The sequence below is a fragment of the Wyeomyia smithii genome, chromosome 1 (genome assembly GCF_029784165.1).
Source record: "Wyeomyia smithii strain HCP4-BCI-WySm-NY-G18 chromosome 1, ASM2978416v1, whole genome shotgun sequence".
Classification (NCBI taxonomy): Eukaryota; Metazoa; Arthropoda; class Insecta; order Diptera; family Culicidae; genus Wyeomyia; species Wyeomyia smithii.
In genome coordinates this window covers 181,997,600-182,012,447 of record NC_073694.1, presented here as the reverse complement: position 1 = coordinate 182,012,447, position 14,848 = coordinate 181,997,600, and positions in this window count along the sequence as shown.

The following is a 14,848-nucleotide window of genomic DNA, read 5'->3' as shown; positions in this document are numbered from 1 at the left end:
GATCGATTAAGAACTGGAGAGTAGTCGATGGCTACACTAATAGCGACCATCAGTCGGTTTGTTATAGTGTAGACAACAACGAGAAGCGGCAAGCAACGGGTAGAGTCAACACTCCGACCGTCCACGGGTGGAAGACATCGCAATCCGATGCCGAGGTATTCGAAGAGGCAATGAGAGGAGAGCGTGAGGGGGCAGTTGGCTCCACCCGACTGCTGACCAACTAGTTGCCATGCTACCGCGGGCGTGCGACGCCACCATGCCTAGGACTCGCCAACCTAGGATTGGGAAGCCACCGATTTACTGGTGGATTGACGCGGTAGCCGACCTTCGCAGTGCACGGTAAGAGACGAAAACCCATTAATGGGTACTTTTTCGATCATTTCGCCAAAAAGTGAGCCAACCCATTTAGTGGGTAAACTCGATTTACCCATTAACGGGTAGACCGATTAAACGTCAAAAACTGTGTACAAAATCACTCATTTTGAGAAATGAATTTTCTCAAGGAAATGGGTGAAATTTTACCCATTATTAAATAAACGGAAACTTTGTGATTATCACTCAAAAAATGAAAAGAAGTGAAAGTGAAATCAATTATTTTTAATTATTTGCAAAAATTATTCTTATTTACGAAAACAGGAGTATTTTATCTGCTATCATCAATTGTCAGAATCGCTATTTTCTGCAACAAAGCCAATACCAGGCGGAGAGTGAACATTCTAGACCTAATATAAAAAAAATCTCACATTGTAAAATTCAATACTTGATATAACATACTGTTTACCTTGCAACTTCTTAAGGTGAAACGGGACGTGGTCGCGATCAACTCGAATTTTGCAATCTAATTTTTTCTTGATTCATGGAGACTACGTACATGAAACTTTGATCAATTGTTTTCACAACTGTTGCATGCCTGAAGTAGCAATTTGAGTGCTGTTTATTTAGTGGAAGCCGAATTTTTTACGATCAAAATAGAGAAGTAAAAAGAATTCTAACCTCAAAATTGTATAGGAAAAGGCCACAATCCCGTTTCACCTTAAACGACGCAGTATCGAATCTCTTAAAGTCCTTCCATGACAATTGTTGACAAATAATAAACAAAACAGATCGTAGAAGTAACGCGTGCGAACAAATCGACAGAGCAAACTAAAACGATGCTTGAAGTATTTTTTCACCCATTAATGGGTAAACAAACGACCCATTTTTTTTCTAAGAACATGTCTTTCTAATGCGTACAATTTTACCCATCCACATTTTTAAATTTACCCATTCTTTTGACAGCCGCATATGACAGAAAAAAATGGGTACAACAATACCCATTAATGGGTTTTCGACTCTTACCGTGTGCGGGCCTCCGTGCAAGACGGAGGATACAGCGTGTGCGAAACGAAGAACAGACCATACCATGTAAATATGACTCGATGTAAATATTATTCAATAAATTACTCGTTAATTCTCAGTGCAATATAGAGTCTTTCTAACACTTGAGAAAATCCAACACGCGCAGCATTTGGTTCTGCAAGATCGATGCTGAAGTGTGCGAAAAAAGCAAGCAGAGGGTCTGCTTCGATATCCTATGCGCGAGTACAATACGAAGCAATAGATAGCGGTGGGTCGTTCACGTCGGGAGGATGCCGGACGACAACCCTATGGAATCGCTTTTCTTCAGCAACCTGACCAATGCCAGAAATAGTGTCCAAGATTTTCAAGAACATCGAAAGCTCCAACTGTTGCTTCTTTGTCATCTAAAATTAACTAGGATCAAGGATGGAAAAACTCGTATCGCATAACAATCATTCGGGTATCATTTCTGAACGTGCTATTTATAAGCTTTCAATCCTAGCAAACCATCGCTATTAAAAGTTACACATTCTCAAGCTTGCAAGAGACAACTTAGAGCAAAGAAATATATGGTAGCTTTCTTTGATGATTTTGTTTCAGTATTGCCTGCTTTAGGCGGAGCGAGCAACATATAGCGAGTGTTTCACGAAAGAATCGTAAACGATTGCACTCAAGCGATCGCAATGATTCTTTCAAATGTTAATTGCTTGTAGGCGTAATTCGGCTACTCCACGTCGGGCTTTCACCGTGATATACCACGATGATTCTTGGTGATTTCAAGTATCAGATGCTAATGCACCATGCTACAATTTCCGTAAGCATTAATGATACCTATTTGCTTCGGCAAGCAAACAATTGAACGCAATCTAACGTTCATGTGGATTCATAATTTTGTATCACTGGCGATAATATCCCAAAGCTTCTCGCGATAATGTTGAATGCAAGTGAACTTGGATACAATAAATACTATCGTGTTTGAATCATTCAGTCTCATTCTATGGTATTCGGAACTCTTAGAAGCGAAAAACAATCAGCAGCGTTTCTATGGGAAACTTATACGCGAGTGGAAATAGTTGAACGATAACTGATAAATCAAAGAACACATTTGCATGAAATATTGCTAGTGAGTGAACTTTTCCATGCTTGACTAGGATCCCTACTTACCCCACCAAACAGTTCCAAGCCGTGGTGTGGCCTTTGCTGTACGTAAGAGTCATCTTTCAACTGATCGATCCACCTTGCACGCTGTGCACCTCTTCATCTCGTCACTGACGGATTGGTTTCAAAAACCATCTTTACCGGGCTATCGTCCGACATCCTTACGGCATGTTCAGTCTATCGTAACATACCAATCTTAGCGATAAATGGATATTCAAGCAATTAATCTATAAGATTTATCATTTACATCTGGTTTAGATTATAAATATCATTTATTGGCTCTAACTTGTATGTCGTGTATCATGTATTGGCTCTAACTTGTATGTCGTACATCTGTTGAATTCGATTAGCTTTTCTTTTTTTTTTCTACATCTATAGTTTATTTGACACGGCACAAATACAATTCAATGTTTAACGGCGCCAATTATATCTGGTAGCTTACTTTCTAAAGTATCTTAATAACTAAAAGCACATTTTTTATCCTCGCTGCCGACTACGAGCTGAAACTAAATCTAACTTAAAGCTAGAATATTTTGCATTAAAAGCACAGGTTTGCTGTTTGATGGTTTTCATTGCCATGGGTAAGCAGCATATTAAATTTGTTCCGCTGCTGGGCCAAGATATTACGGACTGGCATATTGGGTTGTTTCCATCGGGCCTTGAGAGTATCGTGCGGGTCTGATTGCTGTTTCCGGATCCGGGGTCTTAACGTGTTCTTGTCGTTTGGTTGGATGTAGGCGGAAGGGGATAGGACTAAACTGGGGCGTGGATGGATTTCAGGAAAAGGTATATAAGGGATATGTAGGATAGGTCACGGCTCGCCAAGACATCACGAACAGGGACAGCCGGCTGCCTAGCTTCGGCCTGCAGGGAAGCTATTAATCTAGACCTGGCGTCACGGTGTACAGGGCATGACCAAACAACGTGCTCTATGTCGTGATAACCTTCACCACAGGCACAGATACCACTCTCCGAACCCAACACGACGGAGATGCGCGTCAAATCTATAGTGATTGGACATAAGCCCTTGAACCACGGGTTCGTCGATACCTTGGGGATTATGGAATGTAACCACCTCCCCAGTTCCCCCTTGGTCCAAGAATTTTGCCAAATGATGATCGTATTCTGACGTACAAATGCGAAAAATTCATTAAAGGCAATTGGTCTTTCATAAATATCACCGTTTGTTGCGCCCACCTTAGCCAAAGAGTCCGCTTTCTCATTACCCGGTATCGAGCAGTGAGAAGGGACCCACGCTAAGGTAATCTGAGTAGATTTTTCGGATAAAGCACTCAGATGTTCCCGTATTTTCCCCAGGAAATACGGAGAGTGCTTAACATCTTTCATCGATCGGAGAGCCTCAATGGAACTGAGACTGTCCGTAAAGATGAAATAATGGTCCGTGGGCATTTTTTCGATAATCCCTAGGGTGTACTGAATTGCAGCTAATTCTGCGACGTAAACAGAAGCAGGATTATCGAGCTTATGGGAGACGGTTAAATTGTTATTGAAGATACCGAAGCCAGTGGACCCATCAAGAAGTGATCCGTCAGTGTAGTACATATTGTCGCAGTTGATGTTTCGATAATTATTGGAAAAAATTTGGAAAACGCAAACAACGATATCCAGCTCCAGTTTGATTAAATGTGTGTTTGCTGCGGAGCGGAAGCAGAAACACCCGTACTCAATAACAGACAGTATCGTTGTTTGGTAAAGCCTTATAAGGTCTCCTGGGTGGGCTCCCCACCATTGTCCGGATATTGTACGAAAAAAATTCACTCTTTGTTGACATTTTTTCATCAGATACCTCACGTGACAACCCCAGGTGCCTTTAGAGTCGAACCAGACACCAAGATATTTGTGTACCAAAACCTGAGAAATCGTTTTACCCATTAATTGTGTTTGAAGCTGAGCAGGTTCATGCTTCCTAGAAAAAACTACTATCTCAGTCTTCTCCGGAGAGAATTCGATACCTAGCTGTAAAGCCCAAGCAGACAAATTGTCCAAGGTATCTTGCAATGGTCCTTGCAAATCGGCAGCTTTGGCTCCTGTAACAGAGATTACACTGTCGTCTGCAAGTTGTCTTATCGTGCATGAATTTGCCAGACATTCGTCGATGTCATTTACATAAAAGTTGTAAAGAAGGGGGCTGAAACATGAGCCCTGGGGAAGACCCATGTAGCTAATGCGAAAAGTTGCCAAATCGCCGTGCGTAAAATGCATGTGCTTTTCGGACAACAAATTGTGCAAAAAATTGTTTAAAATTGGAGAAAATCCTTGTCGGTGAAGTTTACCCGAAAGAATGTCAATAGAAACGGAATCAAAAGCCCCCTTAATGTCCAAGAACGCAGACGCCATTTGTTCTTTGCGAGCATACGCCAGCTGAATATCTGTTGAAAGCAGCGCAAGACAATCATTCGTCCCTTTGGCACGGCGGAAGCCAAATTGAGTATCCGATAGTAGGCCATTTGATTCGACCCAATGGTCTAAACGACGGAGTATCATTTTTTCCATCGATTTCCGGATACAGGATAGCATTGCAATCGGCCTATAAGAGCTGTGATCAGAAGCTGGTTTCCCTGGTTTTTGGATGGCGATCACCTTCACTTGCCTCCAATCCTGCGGTACAATGTTTTGCTCCAGGAACTTATTGAACAAGTTCAACAAGCGCCTCTTGGCATTGCCGGGTAGATTCTTCAACAAGTTGAATTTGATTCTATCTAACCCAGGTGCGTTATTGTTACAGGACAGGAGGGCAACTGAAAATTCTGCCATCGTAAAAGGTGATTCTATCGTGTCGTGGCCCGGAGACGCATCGCGAACAATGTTTTGCTCAGGAACAGAGTCCGGACATACTTTCCTGGCAAAATCAAATATCCACCGACTTGAAGACTCCTCGCTTTCGTTGACCGTTACGCGATTCCGCATTCTTCGGGCTGTGTTCCAAAGAGTGCTCATCGGTGTCTCCCTCGACGTCTCGTTCACGAACCGACGCCAATATCCGCGTTTCTTTGCTTTAGCCAAGCTTTTAAGCTTGGTATTAAGCTCCGAATACCGTATATAGTCGCCAGGTATACCTTTCTTCTTAAGCCAAAAACGCGTCGGATCTTTGCGTGTAGACATCGGAGCACTTTTGGTCCCACCACGGAGTGGGAGGCCGTTCTTTGATCGTTACGCCGGGATATTTCTTCGTTTGGGCTTGCAACGCGGCGTCGAGAATCAAGCCCGCGAGGAGATTGTATTCTTCAAGTGGTGGATGATGTTGAATCGACTCGACCGCTTTTGAAATCATTTCCTCGTATAATTTCCAATCGACATTCCGTGTGAGGTCATACGGAATGTCAATTGGTCGCATGCGAGTTGACCCGTTAGTAATTGAAATAAGAATAGGCAAATGGTCGCTACCGTGAGGATCGAGGATTACCTTCCATGTGCAATCCAACCGTAGCGACGTCGAACATAAGGATAGATCCAAAGCGCTTGGGCGCGCTGGAGGTTTCGGGATACGTGTCATTTCACCGTTGTTTAAAATAGTCATGTCGAAGTCATCGCAAAGGTTATAGATTAAAGAGGAGCGGTTATCATTGTAAGGGGAGCCCCAAGCCACACCATGAGAGTTGAAGTCTCCCAAAATCAAACGTGGCGAGGGAAGAAGTTCTATTAAATCAAAGAGCAGCCGTTGCCCAACCTGTGCTCTGGGAGGAATATATATTGAGGCAATACAAAGCTCTTTACCTTGTATTGTCATTTGACATGCGACAACTTCGATGCCTGGAATCGAGGGGAGGTTAATACGATAGAAAGAATAGCACATTTTAATCCCTAAAAGTACTCCTCCATATGGGGTGTCTCGATCAAGGCGAATGATATTAAAATCATGGAAGTTGAGATCAATATTTGAAGTAAGTCAAGTTCCACAAAGGGAAAATGCATCGCATTTGTTTTTATTTATCAAAACTTTAAACGAATCAATTTTTGGTAAAATACTTCTACAATTCCACTGTAAGACAGAGATAGAATCCTTCATATACGCAGTTGAATTAGGCATCGAAGGATACAATCGCTGCAAGGAGGGGCCATTGGGCAGTCAACTGCTTCAAAAATGATCTAACTGTTGGGAGGAATGCTGTAAGAAAAATTTTAATTGGATCGGGTACATTGAAATTTTCAAAAATCCAGTCCACAATGTCAGAAAATATCACTGATCCAGAGTTTGTTTCATCAACTGGATGTGCAAAAGGAACAACTGGGGTTTTAGATGTTTCTGGCAGTGCTGGAAACTCCTTCTGGGACTTTAAATTTGCAAGCCCAGGAGGAGTTTGCTTCGGTTTTTCCGCAGCACTGTTTGGTTTGTTCGTACTTTTCATTACACTTTGGGAAATCTTAGGACCTTCACGAGGAAGTTTAGGAGAAGAAACATTTTTCCTCTTCCTAGACTCCCCAGGATTGGCATAAGATGTTCCCGCTGATGAATCGTCAGAATCGGTTTCATCAGAGGGCAACAGATCAAAGGGGTTCGATGTTATGGTAGAAGTGGTCACGGTCTTCTTCAGCATCTCAGCGTAAGAACGCTTTGAACGCTCCTTAAGAGACCGCTTGATTTTATCTTTGCGCTGCATGTACACCGGGCATGTGGAGAGCTCATGCTGGTTTTCCCCACAGTGAATACATTTTTCAGCATTAACACTGCAAGAATCTTCCGCATGAGTCTCCCCACACTTGCTACATCGTGCCTTATTGCAGCAGTAGGCGGCTGTGTGGCCTAACTGCTTGCAATTGGTGCAATTCATAACACGAGGTACATACAATCGCACAGGCAGACGAACCCGGTCGATCGAGACGTGGCTAGGGAGTGCAGATCCGGCAAACGTAACGCGAAACGAGTCTGACGGAGTGTAAACTTTTTTACCGCAGACGAGAGACATGGACCGCAATTGCTTACAATCCAAAATCTTCGCCTGTGTTTCGGTATTTTTGAAGCAACCGGTTGCGCTTTTCAGGATACACTCGACAGACAGATTTGAATCGGTTATGACACCGTCGATCTCCACGTCTCGTGCGGGTATGTAAACGCGATACTCGCGTGTGAAGAGCTCAGAGCAAGCGATAGCATTGGCCTGTGCCAGATCACTGACCACGACACGGAGCTTGTTAAGTCGGACCTTGGAAATTTCGGTCACGGCCTTGTACCCCTTCGTCAGGTCTTTAGAAATTTGCAGTATGTTTAATCGCTTTGAATTCACTCCTGCCTTTGGACGAAAATAAACAGTATAGCTGCCCTGTTGAGATCCGTCCGGGTAAAGCCTGGGGCGATAGGGGACTGGAGAATGAACAGGGGAGGGGGCAACAGAAGGGTCAGGGTCAGGGGGGCTCGGGGATGGTGGCACGGGAGGCGAGGGATCTATATCCATCGCGCTAAATGTAGCGCACTAGCGCACTAGCGCCGACAAGAACACGTACCTCTTTACTTCTTCCTTCCAGCAGTGGTTGTCCGATCGTTCGAAGCTGCACCCAAAGCAGCCAGCAGCACCAGTACAGCGGCACCAATACAGCCACCAGCAGTGAGCCGGGTGTGAGATCACTCAGCACACGGACTCGACTGTCAACTGATGGCCTTGAACTCGAAAGAATAATACACTCTTTTGTTTGGCAATTCGTACACACGGACCGGATTGTAATAGAACGACCACTTTGCACGTCCGTTTCTGTCGAGTGTTCGACGCGGAATCGATTAGCTTTTCTTGACTGACGCAGTTTTTATTGTGTTACACAAAAGTGACCCTACGACAATGCACGTGTATAAGTGTGAGGATGGGTAATGTGAATTTGCACTGAGCAAAATTGTAACATTTATTACACGCATTTTTTTTATAAGGAAAACAATGGAAAGATACCTTAGTATTGCCAACGTCCATATCGATTTGGGGGAATAACTGCACGGCCACTGCGTGTTACCACAGCGGGCTGATCAGATGATTTATCAGAGTATGAGTCCATGTCAGATTCAGAATCACAAGAAGAATTAGATTCGTGTGTATCATTAAAATACTCGCTAGTATCCACAGTGTGATAAGAGTCGCTTAATGAAGCATCGTCACAAGCGCCAACAGATTTATTCTCTTCCTCAAAGCTCCCAGCACGCGATGAAGATCTTTGAACACTTTGGGATTGGTTTTCTTTTTCTGAATTAACGATTTCCGATAATACTTCTCCTGAATTAAGCTCGTTGTTGGGAGTAGGCTACAAAAACCGTCGGTTTCGATGAAAATGGTTTCCAAAGCCATCTCGATCAATATAAGAACGATCATTTACTCTACGAACGACCTTACCATAGTGCCAATCCTTATCATTTTTCTTGAATAATACTTTCTGTCCTTCAATTAATGAAGACAAAGGCTTCGCACATCTATCATAATATTCCTTATGCTTTTGGCGTTTTTCTTCATGTTTCATGCGAATCGAAGGGTTTTTTTTTATTCTCGCTTATTTTCCGTCGGTCTATTTCCGCCACTGTTGTGGCCAACTACCGACGCCCAGGGAGGCGACTCCACACCCAGGTCCCTAACTCACGACCCGTTTTTAACGGACCGGCGCCAACGGCTTTACTTCCTCATGCGATGGAAGGCGTGATCCCAGAGATTTTTCGCCTCAGAAAATGTCCCGGTGTCGGCTAGGATTGAATCTAGACCAGTTGGGTTGGTTGTGTGTGGATCACGCCACCTCACAACCATCGACACCTATGTCGGCGGTGGGATTCGAACCCAGGCGTCGAGCGTGGTTGGCGGAGACGTTACCAACCACACTAGGCCCCCGCTCTGAATCGAAGGGTTGTCGACAGCTAGTCGAACTAATAAGGATTCATTAATTGGCATACGAGTCTTTATTTGTCTCCCGAAGAACAATTGACTGGGTGACTTCTGCATACTGGCAACTGGAGTCGTATTGTACTCAAGGATTCTATATTGATACTGATCTACCTCTCCAACTTCATAACACCTTTTTAAAATATTTTTTGCTATTGCGACAGCCTTTTCAGCGAGACCGTTGCTCTGTGGATAACGAGGACTCGAGAATTTTAGGGATATATTGTTTAGGTTAGCATATTGTTCACATTCCAACGAATTAAATGGTACGTTGTCACTTCGTATTTCAGTTGGATAGCCGTAACAGAGAAAGAACTTATCAAACAGCTTGCATACTCTGGACATTGATTTATTATTGAGTCTATCACAACAAATGAATCCCGAATAGCGTCAACTATTACCAACCAATCGAGCCCACCGTATTAAAATATATCTGTTGAAACCTTTTGATACGGATAATCCGGCACCGTGTCCTGTACAAGAGGCTCCTTCTGGTTATTACGCCTGAATTTTTCACAAGTTATGCAACAAGTTATGTTTTCAATTCCCATGTGTGGTGCATGCAGCCATTTACAGATCAGACTTTGCAATTTATTTGGAATGACGAGTTTATGATTCTTGAAAAGCAAACCATTCTCGTAGTGTAACTCATGGCGATATTTTTAGAATTCAAAAATCATCTAACGCATGATATGATGGCCATTTCTTTTGCACGTATTGTGCAATTCGCATATATCGTTCATCACTATCAAGAGCTTCTATATAACGTTCATAATTTTCCTGAGACATACAGGCACGTTTTGTCAATGCATGAACAGTACCTCCAAGTTGTAAATCACATTCATCCGTTGACGGAAGAGCAGCGCGTGAAAGACAATCTGCCACAAGCACACTTTTACCAGGCACATATACTAGCGTTAATCCCGGATATTTTAATAGTGCCAAAAACATTCGCTGCAATCGCGGTGTTACATCGTCTATGTCGCGTTTTATAAGACAACCACAAAAGTTCTTCCATATAAAAAGTTGTGAAACCTGGAGCAAGCAAAAACCACAGCTAGTAATTCCTTTTCTATTTGTGCCCATTTCTGTTCGTTCTTTGCTAAGGTACGAGAAGCAAACGCGAGTGGTCCATTTTCCTGCAATAGTACACAACCGAGTCCATCCTTGGAGCTGTCGGTTTGCACTGTACATGGTTTTTTGGGATCAAAAATAGCAAGAACAGGAGCTTTGCCTAATGAATAACAAAGATCTTTGAATTCAGCGTCATGAAGATTCGTCCATTGCCACTTTACGTCATTGCGGGTAAGATTACGAAGATGGGAAGTACGCGTTGAAAGATTAGGAATAAATTTTGCTAAATATTTTAGTAGTCCAAGTAGTCGTTAAACATCAGCTACATTATTTGGTTTGGGCATTTCTGTTACAGCGCGGACATCCTTATCTGAAGGGCAAATCTCTCCTTCTCCAATCATGTGTCCCATGAATTTCATACGATTCTGACGATACTGCAATTTGTCAGCATTAAATTTAACGTTATTCTCTCGAGCTCTTTCAATTACCCGAGAAAGAATGTAATCATGTTCCCTCTCATCAGCGCCTGCAATTACCAAATCGTCAAATATATCTCAACTCCCGGTATATCCCCAAATATTTGTACCATACGTCGTTGGAACATCTCAGGCGCGCTATTTAGACCAAACGGTACCCGGTTCCAACGGAAACGACCGAAAGGCGTCATAAAGGTTGTTAAATCTGAGCTATATGAATCCAATTTCATTTGCCAAAATCCACTACTTAGATCTAATACTGTGAACAATCGTTTTCCGGATAAACGACTGAAAAGGTCCTCTTGAATCAAGTAATGTTCTCGTTTGATACACGAGTTTAATGGCTTAGGATCCAAACAAATTCGCAATGTTCCATTTGGGTTTTCAACCACTTGCATGTTGCTTACCCAGTCAGTGGGGTAATCCACAGGGGAGATGACACCTTTGTTTACCATCTGTTCTAATTCTTCCTTCTCACGACTATGAAGTGAAAGAGGAATTCGCTTTTTATAGTGCAGTTTGGGAATTGAATTGGGTTTAAGAATTATTGTACTCGTTCCAGGAAACTCACCCAAACCATCAAATAGATCACTAAAACAGTTCACAAATTCGTGTTTGTTTATAGGTATAATCACTTTGTCAACTTTGTTAACACTAGACAGTCGTTTGATCAACCCGAATTCGTTGCATGTTTGCAGCCCGAGGAGAGGTTCAAGTCCGTCATCAACTACTAGGAACTGGGCACAGCGTGAAACATTTGCTACGGGATCAAAACATATCAATTGTGCTTTACCATGAATGTTTATTTGTTTGCAGTTGTAATCGTAGACTGACTCATGAACAAAGTTTTGGACAGGGGCTTTAATGTTTTTAAAAATATTAAGAGGAAGGCAGTTTACATCGGAACCAGTGTCCAATTTAAATTCTACAGGCATATTGTTAATATGATAAATCTTCTTCCATCTAGGTATCTTTTCACTGTTATTTAGGTGAGAAATTATTCTGTAATACCCATTTAGAAAGTCATATTTCACACTACGTGCATTATCAGTCACATTCAGCTTACCTGCGTCAGCCCAATTCATTGTGTGTACAGTCTTCTTCGAAGCTACAGATTGAGACGCTTGGTTCATCCGGTTTTCTAACCCTCCGCCTGACGTCATCTGCTTGATCCTATAGTCGGCCCTTCCAGTTGAGGTTCCTTGGTTGAACTGGTTTCGGCTTCCTCCTTCTTTCTTGCGGCAGCACGTTTTAAAGTGTCCAATTTCTCCACATGTATGGCACACGGCTCTGACGGCTAGACAGTTCTTACGATGGTTGCGATGATAGGGTTTTCCGCAATTGTAGCAAATATTGCGAGTTATCTACCGATACCTTTATTTTCTGCCGATTTCACTTCCAATGGTCCGGTTTTTCGTTCGAGTAGCTGCCTTTTATCTGTTGCTGCTTCGAAAATTTTACACGTTTCAATGATTTGCGCGAGCGGGTCGTCTTTCCCATCCAGCAACTTTAACTGCAGTTTTTTATCTTGTATGCCAATAACAATTCTATCCCGAATCATTCGATCGGCATATGACATTTCGCATTCAGAACATTTGAAATCGCAATATTGCACCTGAATTCTAAACTCAGTCTCAAAATCCCCGAAAGATTGTTTCTCCTTCTGTGTTATTTGGTTGAACTTGAATGCTTCCATTGCCACATTCTTACGCGGCAAACAATAATTGTCAAAGGCCAAAATCACCTCTGCTAGTGTTCGTTGTATATTGCGGCGGTTATCTTCTTGTTCGTGAGGAACAGCAGCAGCACCAGCAGGAACAGCTGCAGCAGCAGCAGCAGCAGCAGGAACATCAACATCATTCACAGCTATTTCATCATTCCCAAACATGTCTTCCGTGGTTACTTCATTTGGGTACAATGTATTATATATCTCCACACCGCGTGGTCCGACCATCCATAAAAAGGTAGCAATTTTATTAGCTTCACTTTCTCTCATTTTGTTATTTGCTCTCAAATATATAGCAAATGCTTGTTTCCATCGCGGCCATTCCTTTGCAAGATTTACAGTATCAAGTGGCTGTGGCAAACGCATATCGAATCCAGACGCCATCTTTAACTTCCTTTTAGAGGAACTTTTCTTCCGCTTACAACTTGTTATTCCGAGATTTCAAGTTCCAACAAAAATACTGGGGCATATTCAGTTACCCCACTTCTGACACCATGTAAGATTTATCATATACATCTGGTTTAGATTATAAATATCATTGATTGGCTCTAACTTGTATGTCGTATATCATTTATTGGCTCTAACTTGTATGTCGTACATCTGTTGAATTCGATGAGCTTTTCTTGACTGACGCAGTTTTTCTTGTGTTACACAAAAGTGTCCCTACGACAATGCACGTGTATAAGTGTGAGGATGGGTAATGTGAATTTGCACTGAGCAAAATTGTAACATTTATTACACAATCAACCTTCCGCTCGAAGACTGCAAGGGCGCGTTAGTCCTCCACAAGCATAGTCCATGTCTAATGGCGGTAGAGGACTACCAGTCTGATCAGCGCCCTGTAGATGGTCGACTCGGTGTAACGGTGTATTCTACACGATCGGAGCGTTCTCCGGAGACCAAAGTATGCAGTTACCAGTGAGCCCAGGTACACGAACTCGTCGACTACCTCGATTTCATCACCACCGACTTGAACTCTTCCATGTACTTCGGCTTGGAAGCATTGATGACTATGGTGGATCGAATGCTCTTCCGACCATCCTCAAGAGCTCCTCCGGCCAACTGCACCAAGCTTTTTTTCCGTGGGTAGCGCTGCCTCCAGCAACTATTACTGTGCAACCCTGGCGTCCCGCAGTTGCTCAACATTTGGTCGCAGCGTTCGACTTCGGCGGGTATTATACACCGTTGAGAGTTTCGAGCGCATACACACAGCTACTAGGTAATGGTCTGAAGGTATATTCGCAATGCGGTTACGTTGTCTGTTGGTCAGGTGATCTCCAGGTGGATATGAATATGGGAAGAAGGTTCTTCGGATTACCATACCACGAGAGGCTGTAAAGTTAACGCACCGAAGGCCGTTATATTCAGACACGACGTGTAGGCTGTCTCATCGGGTCGGGTGACTTTTTCGTTGACTATGACGGGGAACCCAAATTCCGGATCATTCAGTTAAAAAAATCTTCAATATCAAAGGTTCTTCAATATGACAGAAAGAGAAGCTTACGTAAACCTCATCATTGAATTCGTCACGGGATCGTTCTTATAAATAAAGAAATTTAGTTTTTTTTGTTTATAACGTTTATTCGATACTTACTCTGTAGTTGGTATTTCATTATATACGCTTAAACTAGTTGATTCTAATATATTCCTAAATGTCGAAGCAGTTCTCCGCAGTTTATAGATGTTCTACTCAGCGTCAGATTCGGTTCACCGTCTCTGTACAAATAGTCTGTATCTAGAAAATTATCTTTACTTTTCGTTTCTAATGTTCTCACTGAAAAAACAAATTCAATTGCCTTGCTTGTTTACCGCAACAGATTTTGATATACGTTAATCTTCATCACATCCTGAATTGAATAAGATTTGCAAAATATACTGGACGTGATTTTTGGTCTGACTGAACAATTCGCCAATGTGACTGGAGGCAGTTTCGCAACATGATCTAGTGTACAGTAAAATTCTTGCTTTCTTCAGTCACATGTTTCAGCTGGCTAACTTTATCTGTAATAACTCTCGTGTTGCAGAGCGCAACGAAATCCGTTAGCTAACTACACTTCTCAGTCCACCTGTTAGTTTTTTTTACATGATACATGATGAGGAAAAATTAAAAGACAATTATATTTCACTCCATCCTACACTACTTGATAATAATATTGTAAAGGTTTTCTTTTTTCTTCTCATGGAAGTTTCAGGATTTGATTTATATACAAAAC